At 38.9% G+C, this 18,145-nt stretch overlaps 1 protein-coding gene across 2 annotated transcripts in view; it reads left to right on the forward strand.

The window, feature by feature from the left end:
- The window catches only part of NR6A1 (nuclear receptor subfamily 6 group A member 1), a 201,312-nt gene that overhangs the window by 139,942 nt on the left and 43,225 nt on the right, over window positions 1-18,145 (forward strand). The window lies entirely within an intron of this gene.

An 18,145-nucleotide genomic window follows, 5' to 3' on the forward strand; every position in this document is an offset into this window, starting at 1 on the left:
AAACCCCAGTGCCCCACAACTTTATTATTTGGACCTCAAAAGACATAGGCAGCTAAAGAAACAGCTACAAAATGAACCTTAGTGTTTAAGATTTGCTGTATTTGTTTGCTGTGTTTATAAAGTATAGAGTCTAAGAGTTTGCCAAAAGTTTGGTTTCTCATAGGCACTGCTCAGTTATAGCCAGAAGAGTTTCAGATTCTTTGAGGCAGTTGGTATATTTCTAGGAATGGCATTAATCTATGAAATGCTTTCTTAGGAAAGCTTCCCAGCCCCTTGTAGCATGCCTAACATCTGCCATAGGCAGCTTTGCAGTTTAATTCTAACTCTGAGGATGCGCAAGCTAGGGAAATGGGACCCTCTCTCACAGCAACATTCTTCTTTATAGTAATACTCCCTTATATGTTCTTCCCCAGCACTTTGTATGCCAGAATTACCTCATTGGTTTTTATTATAAATCGGTGGAAACTACAAAGTTTATAGAAATTATCAATTACATGCACAACCTGGTATTTTTTTATCTTGAACAACTTTCTCCCAATAGGCACAGAAATTCTTTGTTAAACTAATCTGCTTATACTAGCTTTTCCAGAAGGGAGTTTAAGAACTAAGATTTGCTCTGGATCCATTGGAATAGTTTAGGGGTAAGCAGAGATACCAGAGCAATAGTTAGATGAGTTTGGAGGGGATAGCTCTGGAGGATTTGGACTTTTTTCAACTAGTTTGAATCTGTTAGTGATATGTAGTCCACCAGTTTTTTTTGTTGTTTTTTTTTTAACATCTTTATTGGAGTATAAATGCTTTACAATGGTATTACACCAGTTCTGAAAGAGAAAAAATGTTTGAACAGGAAGTTCTCTCTTAGTTCTTAATTAAATATTGAAACTTCAATTTTCCTTAGCTGTTCAATGGCAGAAAGTAACTTACGGTACTAAAATGAGAACTTTTATAATACAAAGAAGTGAATTTTTAAAATTTCACCTGAATCATCCATACAAAATTCTAATAAGGCAAAATGAATTATCCCAGCTGAAGGAGGTCTTTGGAAGCTTAAAAAGCAAAATCGAACTACTTACAAAAGAGATCAGTGAAAATGCTACTGTAAAAAAGCGTTGCCTGGTTTTAGATATTGGGCCCTTGTCCATTTAAATTAACCTTTGTCACAGCTGGGCATACAAATGTTTTGTTTTAGTTCACAGAGGGTTAACTCTATTCAAGCTTTCACTGTGGCAGGCCTGATCTGTGGAGTCTTACAATCTGGTCTTTCAGCCCTGCCAGTCGCTAGGCAGGAAGTCTTATTTCTTAAGCTATCTTTCAGAATGGGGGGTTGGGATTTGGAGAAAGGTGGGGGAAGGGCCTTGGAGCATCTGTAAGGATCAATAACAGAGAGCAAGCCGCAGAGAGGCCATTGTGCACACTTCAAGATAGATGTAGCCCTTTTGCACGGCCCCTGCCTGGCAAGACAGACACCTAAAACCAAAACAATGCCACTGAATGAATTCCGTGTGAAAATAAGATTGCTGTTTAAAAGAGAAAAAATACTTGAGTGCCCTTTTAATGTTGGGAATATTCTCATTCCTCAACTTCCTGGGATCAGGCAACCCCCACTAGAAATAACTCCAAATTGATTTTTAAACGCCTTTTGTCCTCATGCTAATACTGTATTGAATTGGAGAGGGTGATCATTTTGGTCTTAGTCACGTGCATCAAAGCTTTGAGTAGTCTTTTTTTTTCTTTTTCTTTACTTTTTTCTTCTCTTCCTTCTTTTTTTTCTTTTTTACTCTAACGTTTGTTTTACTCTATTGGTATTGGAGGCATCATTAAAGGAATAAAAAAACAAAATTTGGTTAGGATTTGAGTAACACGTGTGAAATCCCTCCCCCAACAGCTGGTATTGGTTCTTGAAACTTCAGCTGAGCTAAACAGATGCTCTTAGTGTTATTTTGAGATCGTTTAAACCAGATTTGTAGCCAAGAAATCTACAAAAATTATAGGTCTTATTTTAAAATGCACTGAAGTTGTGATATGCCACACCCTAATGCATATTACATGGGTGTTAAACAGAAATACCTGAGCTTGGGAAAGTGAACAAATTCTGCCAATGAAGTTATGATTTTAAAAGCTACCAAGTTTGTTCTTCTTTTACTCCAGCCCAGATTTTCATTTTTTGAATTCCCCTTTTCCAGGCCCAACTGTAACATTCCTGTTTTACTGTATCCTTTTTCAGAGGACCAAGGCAGTAATTCAGTAGGTATTTTTATGATGCAGATTCTTTATGGCAATTGGAAAGAGTAATGGAGTCTGCTGCTTCTCTTCTGCTAAACCTCCAAAGTATTGGTGACAGCTGATGGTAATAGTTGTGGAAAATGGAGTCATAAAGAACTTCTTCCAGTTTAAAAATCTTCCAGGAATAAATGCATAAGCTAACTGGAGGTCTATAATGAAACTTGCAAATATACAAATGGAATAAGTGGGGAAAAAGACCTATATCTGAAATGAGCCCCAAGTTTAAGTTATTTTGTGCTTCTTGAGTTGAGACCTGACACAGTCTCCTGGACGGTTTTGAGGCTTGAGGGAATACATCGACACTTCACAAGATCATCTGGATATTTTTAACACATCTCTAACCTATACACCTTTTCTGTATATATGATGTATATGTATAAAATGAAATGATGTATAAAAAGAAATTTAATCATCACAAACCTCCTTGATAGCATTGTTTTTGCCTTTCTGATGCATTATAATTCTTCATTACAGAAGGGATCAATTCTTTTAATGGGTATTTTCCAGAGAGACAGATATTACTAGCAAAACTTGGAAGTTCAGTTACCATTTGCATTGTATTAAAATGGGGTATGAAACCTACCATGACCCTTTGAACAATGTGGTCTTTAATGTGCTTTAGGGGGAGGGCCTAGTGAAGGAAAAGCCATAAAAGTCTTCAGGGTTCAAGATGAGGTTGGGATTTTAGGCCATTGCTTTTGTCATTTTCACACACAAACATCACTGCAATCATGTTTGATTTAGCATCCTTAATACAATGAGGTGGGAGAACAAAAGGATATCAGAGGCACAAGTATGGAAGCCAAACATTCTCCCTTCCCCCCAGATTTTTTCAGATCATTTTTTTCTTGCTGTGTCCCTGCTACTGAGTTTTTTAAAGCCAAGAAAATTAGTCCATTTGTTAAGAATCTTCTTTTTGCATGCCTCAGTGGTTTGCTTGGGCATTTGAAAAACAAGATGTTTCTCAAATATTTTTTTGTCACATAAAAAAGTCATGTCTCAAAGACTTGGTTAAAAACACCATAATTAAGAAAAATGTACCCACTCATATTTCAAGGTTGAGGGTTTTGGGGGGTGGTCCCAATGCACAGCTGTTTTACATATTTTGAAAAGCCTGATAGATGTAAAGGTCATTGCTAACTCTTAACAGGGTCTTGATGCTCACACTGTGATCCAAGAACCTTGCATTAATTAGGATGAGAAGCATGGAAGGTCAGGAGTCAACTGACTGTGGGCCTTGGTGGATTGTCGTTGGGGCCAATCAGAATTCATATAGGATTTTTAGCCGTTGAAACCAAACAAAAACAAAAACAAAAACGAAAGAACAAAAAACCTGCTGTTGCTTCCATGGCCTCTGAGCAGATCCTTTGGCCTGTATGGTAAGGACTTGTCCTGTGCTGCCCAGATGGCTCATAAAAACTTGACTGCATCCATTGCTTTTCTACAGAACCTCGGCAGCCTGCTCTGTCACTTGGCCAAGTCACTTGACCTCTGTGAGCCTCAGTTTCCTCATATGTACAACAGGGGATGATAATACCAATCTCCACAGGATTGTTATAGGAATTGAATAAGAGAACCTCTGTCTCAGTGCCCAACACATGCTTAACATGCTTTGACATTGAAATAAGTTTCAAATAGTAGCAAATTTAAGGAGATTAGGAAGGAGAAGATTCTTGGGTGAGGCTGTGGCTGGTGCTGTTTATATTCCAAGTAGAAAAGTCCCCAGGGAATGCCTCCATTCAGTGGGGAACAATCAGGGAAGGGCCCTTTGGAAATTGGAAAATGCTGTACGACCAGTGAGATGAGCTGCTGAGCCTTCTCCTACATCCAGTTGCTGTGCTAATATCCTATTCCTGGGCTAATGAAAATAATTAGTAATGAGTGGGTCCCTGCAAAATTTGTAGCTTTTTCCCCGAGAGTCTTTTTTACAGTTGTTTTGTTGGGAAGGAAAAGGAGAAGGGATGGCCTCTAAGTGAGCACACAGATTGAGTCATTAGAAAAGGAAGGATAGTCACGTTAGTCTTATAACGTGAAAGAAGAAGATATTCTTTCATGCGTTTTGGGAGATAAATAGATGCCAATATAATTACTGAGGCCATGCTTAGTAGCCCCTTCTCAGAAGCCTTACCGTGAGGTAGTAAAGTTGGGAATATTAGTAGCACACTAATCATTGCCCTGCTTAACTTTGGTGTCTTCAGTCTCTCCGCCTTCTGGTTGAGAGGCTATATCAGTGGTTCATTTTCTTATCTCTGTATTTAAAATTATAATTTATGTAGCCAACATTCATTGAGCCCTGGGAACACAGGTGAATCAGACATAATTCCTTACCTGAACTGCAGCTCCTCCTTTTTAGCTACAAAGAGGGAAAAATAATTTTAATGTTGTTTAACAGATATTAACTTTATCACTTAGAGTTTTTAAATTTTTATTTCTATTTATTTACTTAATTTTTTTTGGCCATGCCACGTGGCATGTTGAATCTTAGTTCCCCGACCAGGGATTGAAGTCTCACCCCCTGCAGTGGAAGCATGGAGTGTTAACCACTGGACCACCAGGGAAGTTCCTCATTTAGAGTTTTTGATAAAGAAGATGCACGATGGAATACTACTCAGCCATAGAAAAGAACGAAATTTTACCATATGCAGCAACATGGATGGACTTGGAGGGCATTATGCCACGTGAAATAAGTCAGACAAAGAGAAATACTGTATGATATCACTTATGTGGAATCTAAAAAATAAAACGAACTAGTGAATATAAGCAGCAGACTCATAGATACAGAGAACAAATTAGTGGTTACCAGTGGTGGGGGGAAAGGGGGAAGGACACAGTAGTAGTGGGGAGCGAGAGGTATAAACTGCTGGGTATAAGATAGGCTCAGGGATGTACTGTACAACATGGGGAACATAGCCAATATTTTGTAATAACTGTAAATGGAAAGCAACCTTTAAAATAATATAAAAAGTTTAAAATTTAAGGAAGAAAAACCCTAGTATTTGAGGGCAGTTGCTGGGAGAGGAAGAAGAACATTTAGCTTCCAAAGCATTATTCAAAACTGGCATTAGGATTTTGTTTGCACTTTGGGCCTTATATTTCTTTCGTTTTTTTGACTACATTTGTTAGACATTTCTTGAAATGTTTTTGCTCTTACAAGTGTATGGTTGCAAAGTAGAATATTCAAATACTTTTCTATTTTTCTTAATATAGTAAAATTAGAGTCCTGGAATGCATTTGGCAAAAGTGTGGAGAGACTCTAAATCTCATGTCTGTTTCTGTGTTGGCATCCTATTCACTGTCAGCAAAACGTTTTCCTTCCAAGAGGTTTTAGCATGTGCCCTCAGTGTGATGACTGTAGCAACCCAGCTTTGCTTTTCAAAGGAGCTGATAAGTTATGGATAACTTACTAAATGTCAGATATATTTAATTAAAGTTTATTAACTAACTTCTCTACAGCAAATGCATGTTTTGGACCTTTAAAAAAAAAAGAAAGAAGTAAATACCATTCCAGAGGCCATTTAATCCCAAAACACATGCACTTGAGTCTGTGGAAGTAAGAGATGTGTAAATGAAAGTCTTGGCACCCAATAGGTGCTGGTCGTGAAGCCTTGGCCATTGTTACTATTACAATAATATGTATACATGCACATACTCATATGCATTCATAGTTTTTTTAAGTTTGCCATGAGATAGTTGCTAATTGCCGCTGACAAAAAAATCTACTACCCTCACGTCTTTTATTGACTGGGGGCAGGATAGGGGTGAGGTGATGATGTGCCACAACTAGTTTCTCTCCCTGTCGTTGGGTATAGTCCATACCATTGTTTTAACCATATTGCGTATTTAAATGGTACTTTAAGAAACTGGCCATCACACTGTTCTGTTAGGATTCTAGGTTCCTTTTGAATATGTAGAAATGAATTCTCCCTCAGAACCTCTGCTCTCATCCTCACATACATTTTTTTAAAATAAATTTATTTATTTATTTGCAGCTGCGTTGGGTCTAAGTTGCCGTGCGTGGGCTTTCTCTAGTTGCGGTGAGTGGGGACTACTCTTCATGGCAGTGCGCAGGCTTCTCGTTGTCGTGGCTTCTCTTGTTGCGGAGCACGGGCTTTAGGCGCGCAGGCTTCAGTATTTGTGGCACTTGGGCTCCGTAGTTGTGGCTTGGCGGGCTCTAGAGCGCAGCGTATTTGTGGCACTTGGGCTCAGTAGTTGTGGTGCACGGGTTTAGTTGCTCCGCGGCATGTGGGATCTTCCCGGACCAGGGCTCGAACCCGTGTCTCCTGCATTGGCAGGCAGATTCTTAACCACTGCGCCACCAGGGAAGCCCCTCACATACTTTTTTGAGTGTCATGTACACTAAAACACTTGCCATGAGGTTACCAATCTGTTACTAGAGAAAAACTACCCACCATAGAATATGCTTTAGTATGGAAAGTTGTTATATGTCATATGCTGAAAAATATTTGAACTTAGTTTCTTAATTCTTTATTTCCACCAACCATTAGTCTTAACCAAAGGAAGAGAATGATGAACGTTTAGGGAGTCTTGGGGAGTGGTGGGGAAGGAGTACTAGTTTTATGAAAGTATTGATCCAGGGCCTCCAGGAAGCAGAACCCTGTGGTTCTGATGGCTACATTAGTAAAATAATGTGAGTGTAATTGTGAAAGATTTTGTAATATGCATAATTGTGCATAATTTAAGTTTCATAATTTGTGGTCTTAATTATGAGTGCAGAGAGACTCCAGCACTTATTCTGAACATTGTTTTACATATGAAAGTAGTTACAAAAGCACTTTTTGGCATATAGACTGTGAATCTCCAATAATGCAACATGTCTGTGTTCTGGCTCTTTATACTAAATCTGGTCAGAATTCTGGAGAAAGTGGCCTTTTGGTATGGCAACTATGTTTTCTACCCTTCTAGAACATATGGTTTTACTTGAAGCATGCTAATTTATCTCTCTTTCACCAGGATTTTAGAACTGGGCAGAGACCTAGGTAGCAGAGTGCTGAGCTTTGAGCATTGGCATAAGGTTTCTGGGATGCCTTACCAGTTTCTCATCTAGAGTTCTTATAAACTGTGCACTTTGATTTGCAAGTAGAGAAGCTACGCTATTCATTCATTCAACTGACGTTCACAAGAGGTTGCCCTATGCTTAGTATTGAGCTATATATTAGGGATACAGAAAAAATAAGATACTCTCCCTGCTCCATGGAGCTTACAGTCTAGCAGAGGGAGATAGATAAGTGCAACAAGGTGTTTGAGGCACAGTAATAGTAGTCTTGGAAGGTACAAAGGTTGTACACAGGTAAGAGTGCTCTTTTCTGTTCTCTTTCTTCAACCAGGAAGGCATCATGACAGGTTGGTCAATGTTTGTCAGGCTGTTAAACTGAGGAAAGGGTCTCCCATGCAGAAGGAGCAGCATGAGCAAAGGCGTAACAATATAAAACAATCTGACAGAGTACAGGGTGAGCTGTAAGGCCCACATAAGACAGAAAGATTGGTTGGGTCTAGATGCAGGGGAAACCCCAGAGAGAGCCTTGGTCTGAGACTGTATACCCCTACCCCTGTTGAGCAGAAGAGCACCCTCCTCACATTCCTTTCAGTATACCTCTTGCAAATATGTTGAAGAGATTAATGTACTTTGCTAGAAAAGGGCACAGGTCCGCCCCAGAGCTGGAGGACTGGACATTACTGCTTCTGGGACTTAGGGAGAGCATGCTATATAGCCTTGCTTAACTTTGTTACAAATTGCCAGGTACTGCAGAGGGAGGCCTTGGTTAAATGGTTCTAATAAGTTATACTATTTGTGCCCTGGGGGAATGTTCCAAACAGAAATGGGGCCTCTTGTATTTTTTTAGTTAATAGAGAAAGTCTTTTTTTTTTTTTTTTTTTTTAAATTGTTTGTTTTTACTTTTGGCTGTGTTGGGTCGTTGTTTCGGTGTGCGGGCTTCTCATTGCAGTGACTTCTCTTGTTGCAGAGCATGTGGGCTCTAGGCGCACGGGCTCAGTAGTTGTGGCGCATGGGCTTAGTTGCTCCACGGCATGTGGGATCTTCCCGGACCAGGGATCGAACCCGTGTCCCAATCTGCATTGGCAGGCGGATTCTTAACCACTGTGCCACCAGGGAAGTCTGAGAAAGTCTTTTTTTTATTAATTTAATTTTTATTTTATGTTGGAGTATAGTTGATTTACAATGTTACATTAGTTTCAAGTGTACAGCAAAGTGATTCAGTTATACATATACATATATCCATTCTTTTTCAGATTCTTTTCCCATGTAGGTTATTACAGAATGTTGGGTAGAATTCCCTGTGGTATATGAGAGTCTTAATAATATCTTACCCAGACTATTTCACGAGTTTAGACCAAAAATTTCTTTCGGTTTTCTAGGGCAAGTTGTGTATGTTTTTACTGAGATAATCATTGTATTTTTATTTAATCTTGGTGAAATAGTTGATGACCTGGTGATCAAAGCATTAAAATGTTTTTGAATAGGTAGTATTAGATGCTTTCTAAAAAAATTAACATACAGTAAAATTGAGGGGTTTTGAAAGGGGTGCATAGTTCTATGAATATGGGTTTGTGTAACCACCCTACAATAAAGATACAAAGCAGATTCATTACCTGCTCCCCCCACCAAAAAAAACTCCTTCAATCCCTTACCTTAATCCTGACCCCCTAGCAATCACTGTTTTCTGTTACTATAATTTTGTCTTCTGGACGATGTGCTATGAATGGAATCATACAGTATGTAACCTTTTGAAACTGGCTTCTTTCACTCAGTATAATGCCTTTGAGATTCATCCAAATTGTTGTATGTATCAATAGTTCATTCTTTTTTTATTGGTGAGTTGTATTCCATTGCATGTTTGTTGATTCATTGACGTCTTGAAGGACGTGTAGGTTATTTCCAGTTTGCAGTGATTATGAATAGAACTGCTATAAACATTTCATGTACAAGTTTGTGTGTGAACCAAAGTATTTATTTTCTATGGTAAATAACTAGGAGTAGACTTGATGGGTCATATGGTAAGGATATGTTTAACTTTATGAGAACCTGCCAAACTGCTTTCCATAGTGCTTTTATCATTTTACATTCTCAGTTGCAGTGTATGAGAATTCTAACTGCTCTAGGTCTTCACCATCACTTGGTATTGTTGTTTTTAAATTTTAGCCATTCTATGGATAGAGAAGATGTGATATACATATACAATGGAATACTACTCAGCCATAAAAAGAGATGAAATCTTGGGACTTCCCTGGTGGTCCAGTGGTTAAGACTTCGCCTTCCAATGTGGGCGGTGTGGGTTCAATCCCTGGTGGGGGAGCTAGGATCCCACATGCCTAGGGCCAAGAGAGCCAAAACATAGAACAGAAGCAATATTGTAACAAATTCAATAAAGACTTTAAAAATGGTCCAGATCAACAAAAAAAAAAGAGAGAGAGATGAAGTCTTGCCATTTGCAACAATATGGATGGAGCTTGAGGGTATTTTGCTAAGTGAGCTAAGTCAGATGGAGGAAGACAAATGCCATATTTTTTTCACTCGTATGTGGAATATAAAAAGCAAACAACAACAACAAAAATAAATGAACAAACCAAACAAAAACAAGCATGTAGATACAGAGAACAGAGTAGTGGTTACCAGAGGAGGAGGCAGTTGATAGGGGAGGGTGAAATGGGTAATGGGGATCAACTGTATCGTGACAGATGGAAACTAAATTTTTGATGGTGAGCACACTATAGGGTTGACAGAAGTAAAAATATAATGTTGTACACATGAAACTTAAATAATGTTATAAACCAATATTACCTTAATAAAAAATAAATTTAAAAAATAATGAACCAAATAGCAAATCTGTTTATAAAAAAGTATTATGTGATCAGAATCTTCTAAAAAATTAGTTCACATGTAATTTTATTTATTAGTTAAGGACTTATATTTGTATAAACATATCTACTGTGGGAATACATAGAAGCAGAGTGGTGGAAAGAATTGAAAACAAAATTTTTTTTAGCCATTCTAATATGTAGTGATACCTCATTGTGGTATCTCATTTCTCTAACAGCTAATGATGTTGACCATCTTTTCATGTTTATTTGCAGCCACATATCCTCTTTGGTGAAATGTCCAGGTCTTTCCATTTTCAAATTGTGGTATTTGGTTTTTCATTATTGAATTTTGACAGTTCTTTATATATTCTGGATATGGATTCCTTTTTGGATGAGTTTTCTTTACAGAAATTGAATGACTGAAGATGGAAAGGGTGTAGTGTGTAGTTATTAAAGCGGCTTGCTTATATTTCCAGATTATTCTTAAATCATAGTTTACGCCTCATGCTTTTACAACTGTCAGACTTTTTCTTTAAGAGCCAACCTGTGCTTTATGACCCAGGGGTTTTTCTCACAGTTCTACAGTGGGTTTTCTCACAATTCTACATTCTAAATTCTCAGAGTTTAGAAATGTTAAACAATTGAATTGATGTACTGTGATTTCCCCGTCTGAAATCCTCTCCCTAGATATAAATTGCTCTTTTGAAAATGAGAAAGGATTATTTCCAGTGAGTGGAGGAAGGGTAGAATTCGATGAGGTCAGAGAATTAGGCCAGAACCTGATCATATAGGACTATATATAGGCCATGGATTTTATTTCATGTGCAAGAGGAAGTATTTACAGTCTAATGAGGAGAATTTTTAAAGACCCGCCCCACCCCGGCCCGCCCACTACATTATAGAATGGATTGGAAAATGGATTGTAGGGAGCCAAGGATTGTAGGGAAACCATTATTAGAATGAATGGTCATCCAAGTGAGAGATGATGGTAGTTTAAGAAAGGGCTGGGGGGGCTTCCCTGGTGGCGTAGTGGTTAAGAATCCGCCTGCCAGTGCAGGGGACACGGGTTCGATCCCTGGTCCAGGAAGATCCCACGTGCCGTGGAGCAACTAAGCCCATGTGCCACAACTACTGAAGCCTGTGCGCCTAGAGCCCACAAGCCACAACTGCTCAGCCCGTGCACCACAACTACTGAAGCCCACTCACCTAGAGCCCGTGCTCTGCAGCAAGAGAAGCCACCACAGTGAGAAGCCCGCACACCGCAACGAAGAGTAGCCCCCGTTCACCGCAACTAGAGAAAGCCCGTGTGCAGCAATGAAGACCCAACGCAGCCAAAAAGAAATAAATTTTTTAAAAAAGAGAGAGAGAGGGCTTCTCTGGTGGCGCAGTGGTTGAGAGTCCGCCTGCCAATGCAGGGGACACGGGTTTGTGCCCTGGTCCGGGAAGATCCCACATGCCGCGGAGCGGCTGGGCCTGTGAGCCATGGCCGCTGAGCCTGCGCTTCCGGAGCCTGTGCTCCGCAACAGGAGAAGCCACAACAGTGAGAGGCCCGCGTACCGCAAAAAAAAAAAAAAAGAGAGAGAGGGAGAGAGACTGAGAAAGTAGGAAAGCCAGGAGAGAGTGGTATTCTAGAAGCCAAGGGGAGGACAGTGTTTCAAAAAGGAAAGAGTTGAGATGCTTGTCCAATTTCTTTCATTCATCAAGCAAACATTCTTGAGTACTTTTCACTTTATAAGACTCCATGGATAGGCCCAGCAGTGATCAGGACAGATAAAGTAGTCCACTCTATCTCTAAATATACTGGGTTGGCCAAAATGTTCGTTCGGGTTTTTTGTAGGGTGTTACGGAAAAACCCGAACAAACATTTTGGCCAACCCCATATATATAGAGTCTACATATATATTTTAAGGATTTCAGTGGAAGCTATATAGGGATTTTGAGGGCCCATCTATATTCGGTTACGATATTTAAATTTCAGAAAGTTGCCTTGAACACTTTAACACTCATGATTCCATAGTATTCCCAGTTTCTGTTACTAGAATAGAAGGTTTGGTATGCAAATTCATGTGATCCAGAATAACAATATTATTATAGATACATAGGTCATTTAAAGGCTAAATGAAATGCAGAGGCAACTGTAGTGTAGAGGTTACTTACACAGACATGTGCAAGTTACTTTAATTCTCTGGACCTCAGTTTCTCCATCTATAACGTGAGGATGAGGAACTAGTTTATTTCTAAAGCCTCTTCTGGCTCTGAAATTTAATGACTCCATAGTCCAGGACCAACTAATCAGAGAAGTCACAAATAACTGAGATAATGCAACAAACACATCAACTTTCAATGTCTGTAATATCCTTTTCAGTGACTCCTTCAGTAGCCAGATCACCCTCTAATTGAGTGTCTGATGGTGGAAGCACAGGATTTTGATAGTTGAAAGCTACACTAATGAAAGTCCCTGGGAGTGCCTTTGGAATAAACCCAAAGATAATTTTATATATATACATACTTTCCTAAAGGAGATTTTGATGACTCTGGTTTAATGGTTTGGTATAATTGTACTGTGTATATTTTCACTTTCACAAATCTTTTACGTATTTTAATCTCTTCAGTCTCACAACAGTCCTGAAAGATGAATATCTTTGGCTTTATAGACGAAGAAACTGAAGCTTAGAGAGATTGTCACACAGCTAAAATAGTGATTACCAGGGATGCACAGCTGGGGTTGCTTTTGACTTTATAATAACAATAAAAATAAATAAACAAAAAAAAACTTAAAGGGCAGTTTGCTGCAAAAGCTTAATAAGTAAATTTTTAGTTCGGTTATCTAACCTAAGCAGCGATCTCCAAAACCAAAAGTAAATGTAGAGGGGAGCAATCAGGCACTGAGGAAAGCCATATAAGTGCGACTATAGGTGTTTTTCTGCACCTGACTGGCACGCAAACCCAGTAGGCCCAGGCATGAGTTAGAAGCTCACTCCGGTCAGTTACCACCTTTCTTCACAGGTATCCTGAATTTTAGAATATATGGGGCACTTTCTCATACATTCCTGTTTAGTCCTCATAGGAACGTTTCAGGGGGAATCACTGTGCTCATTTTACTGATGGGTATCCTGAGACAAAATGGTGATGATATAATAATAGTAATAATAATATCGCACATTTATTGAGCTTTTATTGTGTGCCAGGAACTTAATGTATATTAAGTTTGTTCTAAGCACTAAGTATGTTACATGTATGAACTCAGTCCTCACAGCAACTTTGTGATGTAAGTAGTATTATTACCTTCATTTTACAAATGAGGGAACTGAGGCCATACATTTAGTAAATGTAAAAGCTGAGATTTGAATCCAGACAGAGATTTGACTTCATAGCTCATTCTCTTAATCACTATACTTCTAATCATTTCACAAGTCATCATTTCAAGTCATTATGCTGTGCACCTTAAACTTATACAGTACTATATGTCAATTATGCCTCAGTAAAATTGGGAAAAGTTATAAATATAACTTGAATACATTTTGATATTAAAAAATCACTATTTACTGTATTTTTTTTTCTTTTTTTTTTTTTTTGAGGTACACGGGCCTCTCACTGCTGTGGCCTCTCCCGTTGCGGAGCACAGGCTCCGGATGCGCAGGCTCAGCGGCCATGGCTCATGGGCCCAGCCGCTCCGCGGCATGTGGGTTCCTCCCGGACCGGGGCACGAACCCGTGTCCCCTGCATCGGCAGGCGGACTCTCAACCACTGCGCCACCAGGGAAGCCCCAACTGTATTACTTTTTGATAGATCACAGCCTGAGATCACAAGCCTAGCTTAACCCTCACCAATTTTGTATAAAAGCTGGAAGTACGGATGTGGAATGTGCGTTGTAGGCTTGTATTGAACACCCAAACCTAGGAGGGAAAGCTCATATCATCTTAATAGGCAGGAACATCAGGGTGACTCAGACAAGGCAATGAACAATCTTTTATTTGGCACCAAGTTCCAGTTTACAGGATGTGAATGAGGCAGCTTAGCAGCAAAACATGAAAAAAAGACTGAGAGATTTGAGTTACTATATACTCAGGACTGATTAATAATATTAATCCATTATCTTTTATGCAGTCATATATATAGTATTATACTGTCACAAATACAGACACCCTAAAGGTGATAAATCCAATTTGCATTCATTAAAATCACAGTATACAGGTCCAGTAATTAGGACTCTGCACTCTCACTGCTGAGGGCCTGGGTTCAATCCCTGGTTGGGGAACTAAGATCCCATAAGCTGCGCGGCGCAGCCAAAAAATATATACATATAAAAGGGAGTAGGGGAAATACACCCCCTCTGTTACGTACTCATCAATCCACACTAGATTGTGAGCATCATATTTTCATAAGATCCTTACAAGCAGGAACATGTCCAGAGGAGAAGGCAGATGACCAGTGTGATAAGAGGACTAGAAATCCTATACTGTGTAAGTCAGTTTTGGGGACTAGGGATATTAAACTCCGAAGGCTGAAAACTCTTGGTGGAAATAAGGAGGGAGCAGGCTGGTTCAGGTTGGGCAGTGTCCACAGATTGAATAAAGATCAATATGGGTTTTTTTCTTTTTTTGTTTGTACCACATGGCTTGTGGGATCTTAGTTCCCTGACCAGGGATTGAATCCAGGTCCCTTCAGTGAAAGTGCCAAATCCTAACCTCTAGACTGCCAGGGAATTCTCAAGATTGGTATGTTTTTACTACAGGGAGCCATGATTAAGCTTCAGGAGCCATAGTAACTACTCTCAGCCCTTATGAATCCATGTGGTATAGCACCTCTGGTTCACTTCATCCCCAGCCCTCATCACCACCATTATCACACAGATGAGCAGCTTCTGCTTTTCTAGAACAAGGCCATCTTACTGGTCACGTTCATAGTTCCAGAGGCACAGAGAAGTCCTCAAATATTTATTTAGTGAATAAATGTCAAGAGATGATTTGAAGTAAGAATTATTAAATAGTGAATCAATGTCTACTTTATACTTCCAAATTCAAAAATACTTGTTTAGAGGCATAATGTGGGGATCCAAGCTATCTATTAATGAAATATATGTTTACGTTTTTTTTCAGAGAAGACTCCTCAGAATCAACCAACTCTTTTTTTCCCTAAATGAACAAGGAATCCTTAAAAGTTCCCATTAACAATCCAAATAGGACAAACCACAAATCTGCAGGTTTTTTCCTCCAACTGGAAAACCTAAATTTGCATGAATATGAAAACTGTTTTCATTGCAAATTGAAACTTGATTCCTAGTTCAAAGATTTCTACGTATAAGAGACTGGAAGGAACTAGGGACTTTGGTCTGAAACTTTATGTTCTTACCCCCACCTGTTGAGTGATGGGATAATATTTTCCCTGAATTCATTTCCTGTGGCATTCAGTTAATTGTAATTTGTGAACCATTTCATCTGTGTTTCCAGGCCTAAGCAGTTAATGGTGGTAACATTGTCTTTTTCCCATCTTTCATTCAGTGACATATAGGGATAATTTCCAAACATTCAGTTAATACCAGTCTTGTAAATTGCTCGCTTGCTTTCATTCAACTGATGTCATTTTTTAGAAATGTCCTCTGTGGAACTCCATGTGTGGCCTCTGGAAATGGATTTTTATGGTGGTAAGTGTAGAGGAGGAAGAATATATTAGTAGAGGAGAAATCCTATGACTTTTACTTATTTCTGTTTGAATTCTATATTCACAAATGAAATTTTGAGGGTACCTGTTCCCAATTTCATTTCTGCTACACTACCTGATGCCTTCATTTCAGATAGTGGCAACCTATAAAACCGAGTGCAGTCAGTACTTAGACTATGGAACTGATCAGTGAGTTAGAACCAGCAATCCAGTTGAAACAGATCCCCTTTGTTTTTGATACCCTTTAGCCAGCCAAGTTCCAGATTGCCTGAGCTGTCAGCATAATTTTGGTCTAGTGAGCAGCTGTACTCTCCATTTCTTAAATCTGGCCTTCATCACAGTCTGAAAAGCAGGTTTTGATAAAAATCAGTTTCCAAATGTAATTTGCGTAACCTGAGCCCTTGGAATGGGTAAAATGCTCTTTGTGGGGTTGGGGAGGTATTTTTGTAACAGCAGTGCTGAGTGGAGGTATGACAGTAAGATGCATTTCAACAACAGGTTTTGGTCTGCATTTAACCAAGTTAAGGTAGAACTGGTTGCTAATATGAAGGTACTTAGTGCTCACTCACAGCATGGTAAGAATACATCTAGTTACACAGATTTTGTTGTGACTCCAGTTGTTTCTTTGGTTAAAAAAAAAAGAAAGGCAGCAGCAGCACTGAGGCTCAATTTTGATACATACCATCCTTCTCTTCCTGTACCCCACCCCCATAGGAGGTAGTTTGTATAATGGGAAGTCTGTCTGGAAAAGTAGTAAGGTTGAGGTTCAGATCCATCACTGACTAGCTGTGTGACCTTGGGTAAATCGCTTTCCTTTTCTGGCACTAGGCATGTGCCTTTATCTTTTTCTTAATAAAAATAAAATACATAAGAAAAATTTTAATGTTTAATTTTTTTACATTTCATTACTTTTTATTTTGAAAGTATGTCTGGATTACAGTTCTTAATCCTCTTAAAAGGCTTTATTCTTATGTTTATCTTCTTTAAATGCATATGAATTTCTCCTGGTTAAAAAATAAACATTTGCTTAAATCTGTTGCTTCTTCCTGCAAAATGTTTCTCTATCACTCTTGGAGTGATAATAAAATACTAATTTTATATCTTTACCACTCAACCTGTTTTTAACTGAATCTGATTTTTGTTCTAACCAGTTCACTGAAACTTCTCATCAGTGATCTTTGAGCCTTTTCTTATTCCTCACACTTTCTGACCTGCATTGTGTTTGACAGTGCTCTTCTTCTTTGTGAAACCCTTTTTGTCCCTTATCTTTCTCACAATCATGGGTTTATATTCTACCTGTTTCTTCTTTGATCATGTCATCTCACTTTCTTTCCCTAACTTCTTACCTTCCCCTCTCTGTGTCTCCATTTTACCTTCCGGCTACTTCTCCACACATCCCCTTCCTCCTTGGAAGCCATAGCTTCAACCCTCCCTTGGGTTGATGACTCCCAAATCCTTCATTCTAGCCTGAACCATTGTCCTCTAAGTAACTGCCTTTGGAAGACTTCTGTTTGACTTGCCCATCATCCTCTGTTAAACTAAAGCCATTGATTTTTGTCCCTCACTTAGCTTTTGCTTTACTCTTTTCTATTAGTGATATCACATTTCTCACAGCCACCTTGGTTTAGAACCTCGAGTTCATTTTTTAAACACTTTCCTATCCAGTCCTCCCCTCATCCCCCCTCTGGAATCTAGTCAGTCAACAAGCCATCTCTAGGGCTCCTGTGCTTTCTTTTCACTTCCATTCAGCCATTCCTTTGTTATCATTCCTGTTACCTAGATGCCCATGCCATCCATCTTGTGGCAACCTGCACATCATTGTGAGGTTAATATTCCTAAAAATACTGCTTTGATCCAGACATACCTCTATTTTAAAATCTCAGTAGCCTTTTATCAGTAGGATAAAATCAATTGCACTCTGTTCCAAACTAGCTTTCTGGACTTATCTCTGACCATTCCTCTCTACTTAACTATAATATCCTATGCAGTTCCTTCAAACACACCTTACGTTTGTGTTCTTTCATTTTACTATTGATGATGTCCTTTTCCTTTCCTGAAGTGCTCTGCTATCTTTTGTTTTCAACCTTTTTATTGTGAAATATAACACTTAGAGAAAAGTAAATAAAACACAAATTTACAGCCTAATGAATTAATATAAAACAGGCACCACTCAAATCAAGAAATAGAACCTTGACAGGATCCAAAAGCTTCTCTCCACCCCAGCACTCTCTTCACTCTGTGTCTCTTTCCCCTCTATTGCTTGTTTGTTATTGTTGTTGCTGTTGTTTTAACTTACTTAATACAAATGGAATCCTACAGTATGCATTCTTTTTTTCCTGGTTTCTTTTACCCCACACTGTTTGTA

The sequence above is a fragment of the Delphinus delphis genome, chromosome 6, assembly GCF_949987515.2.
Source record: "Delphinus delphis chromosome 6, mDelDel1.2, whole genome shotgun sequence".
Lineage (NCBI taxonomy): Eukaryota > Metazoa > Chordata > Mammalia > Artiodactyla > Delphinidae > Delphinus > Delphinus delphis.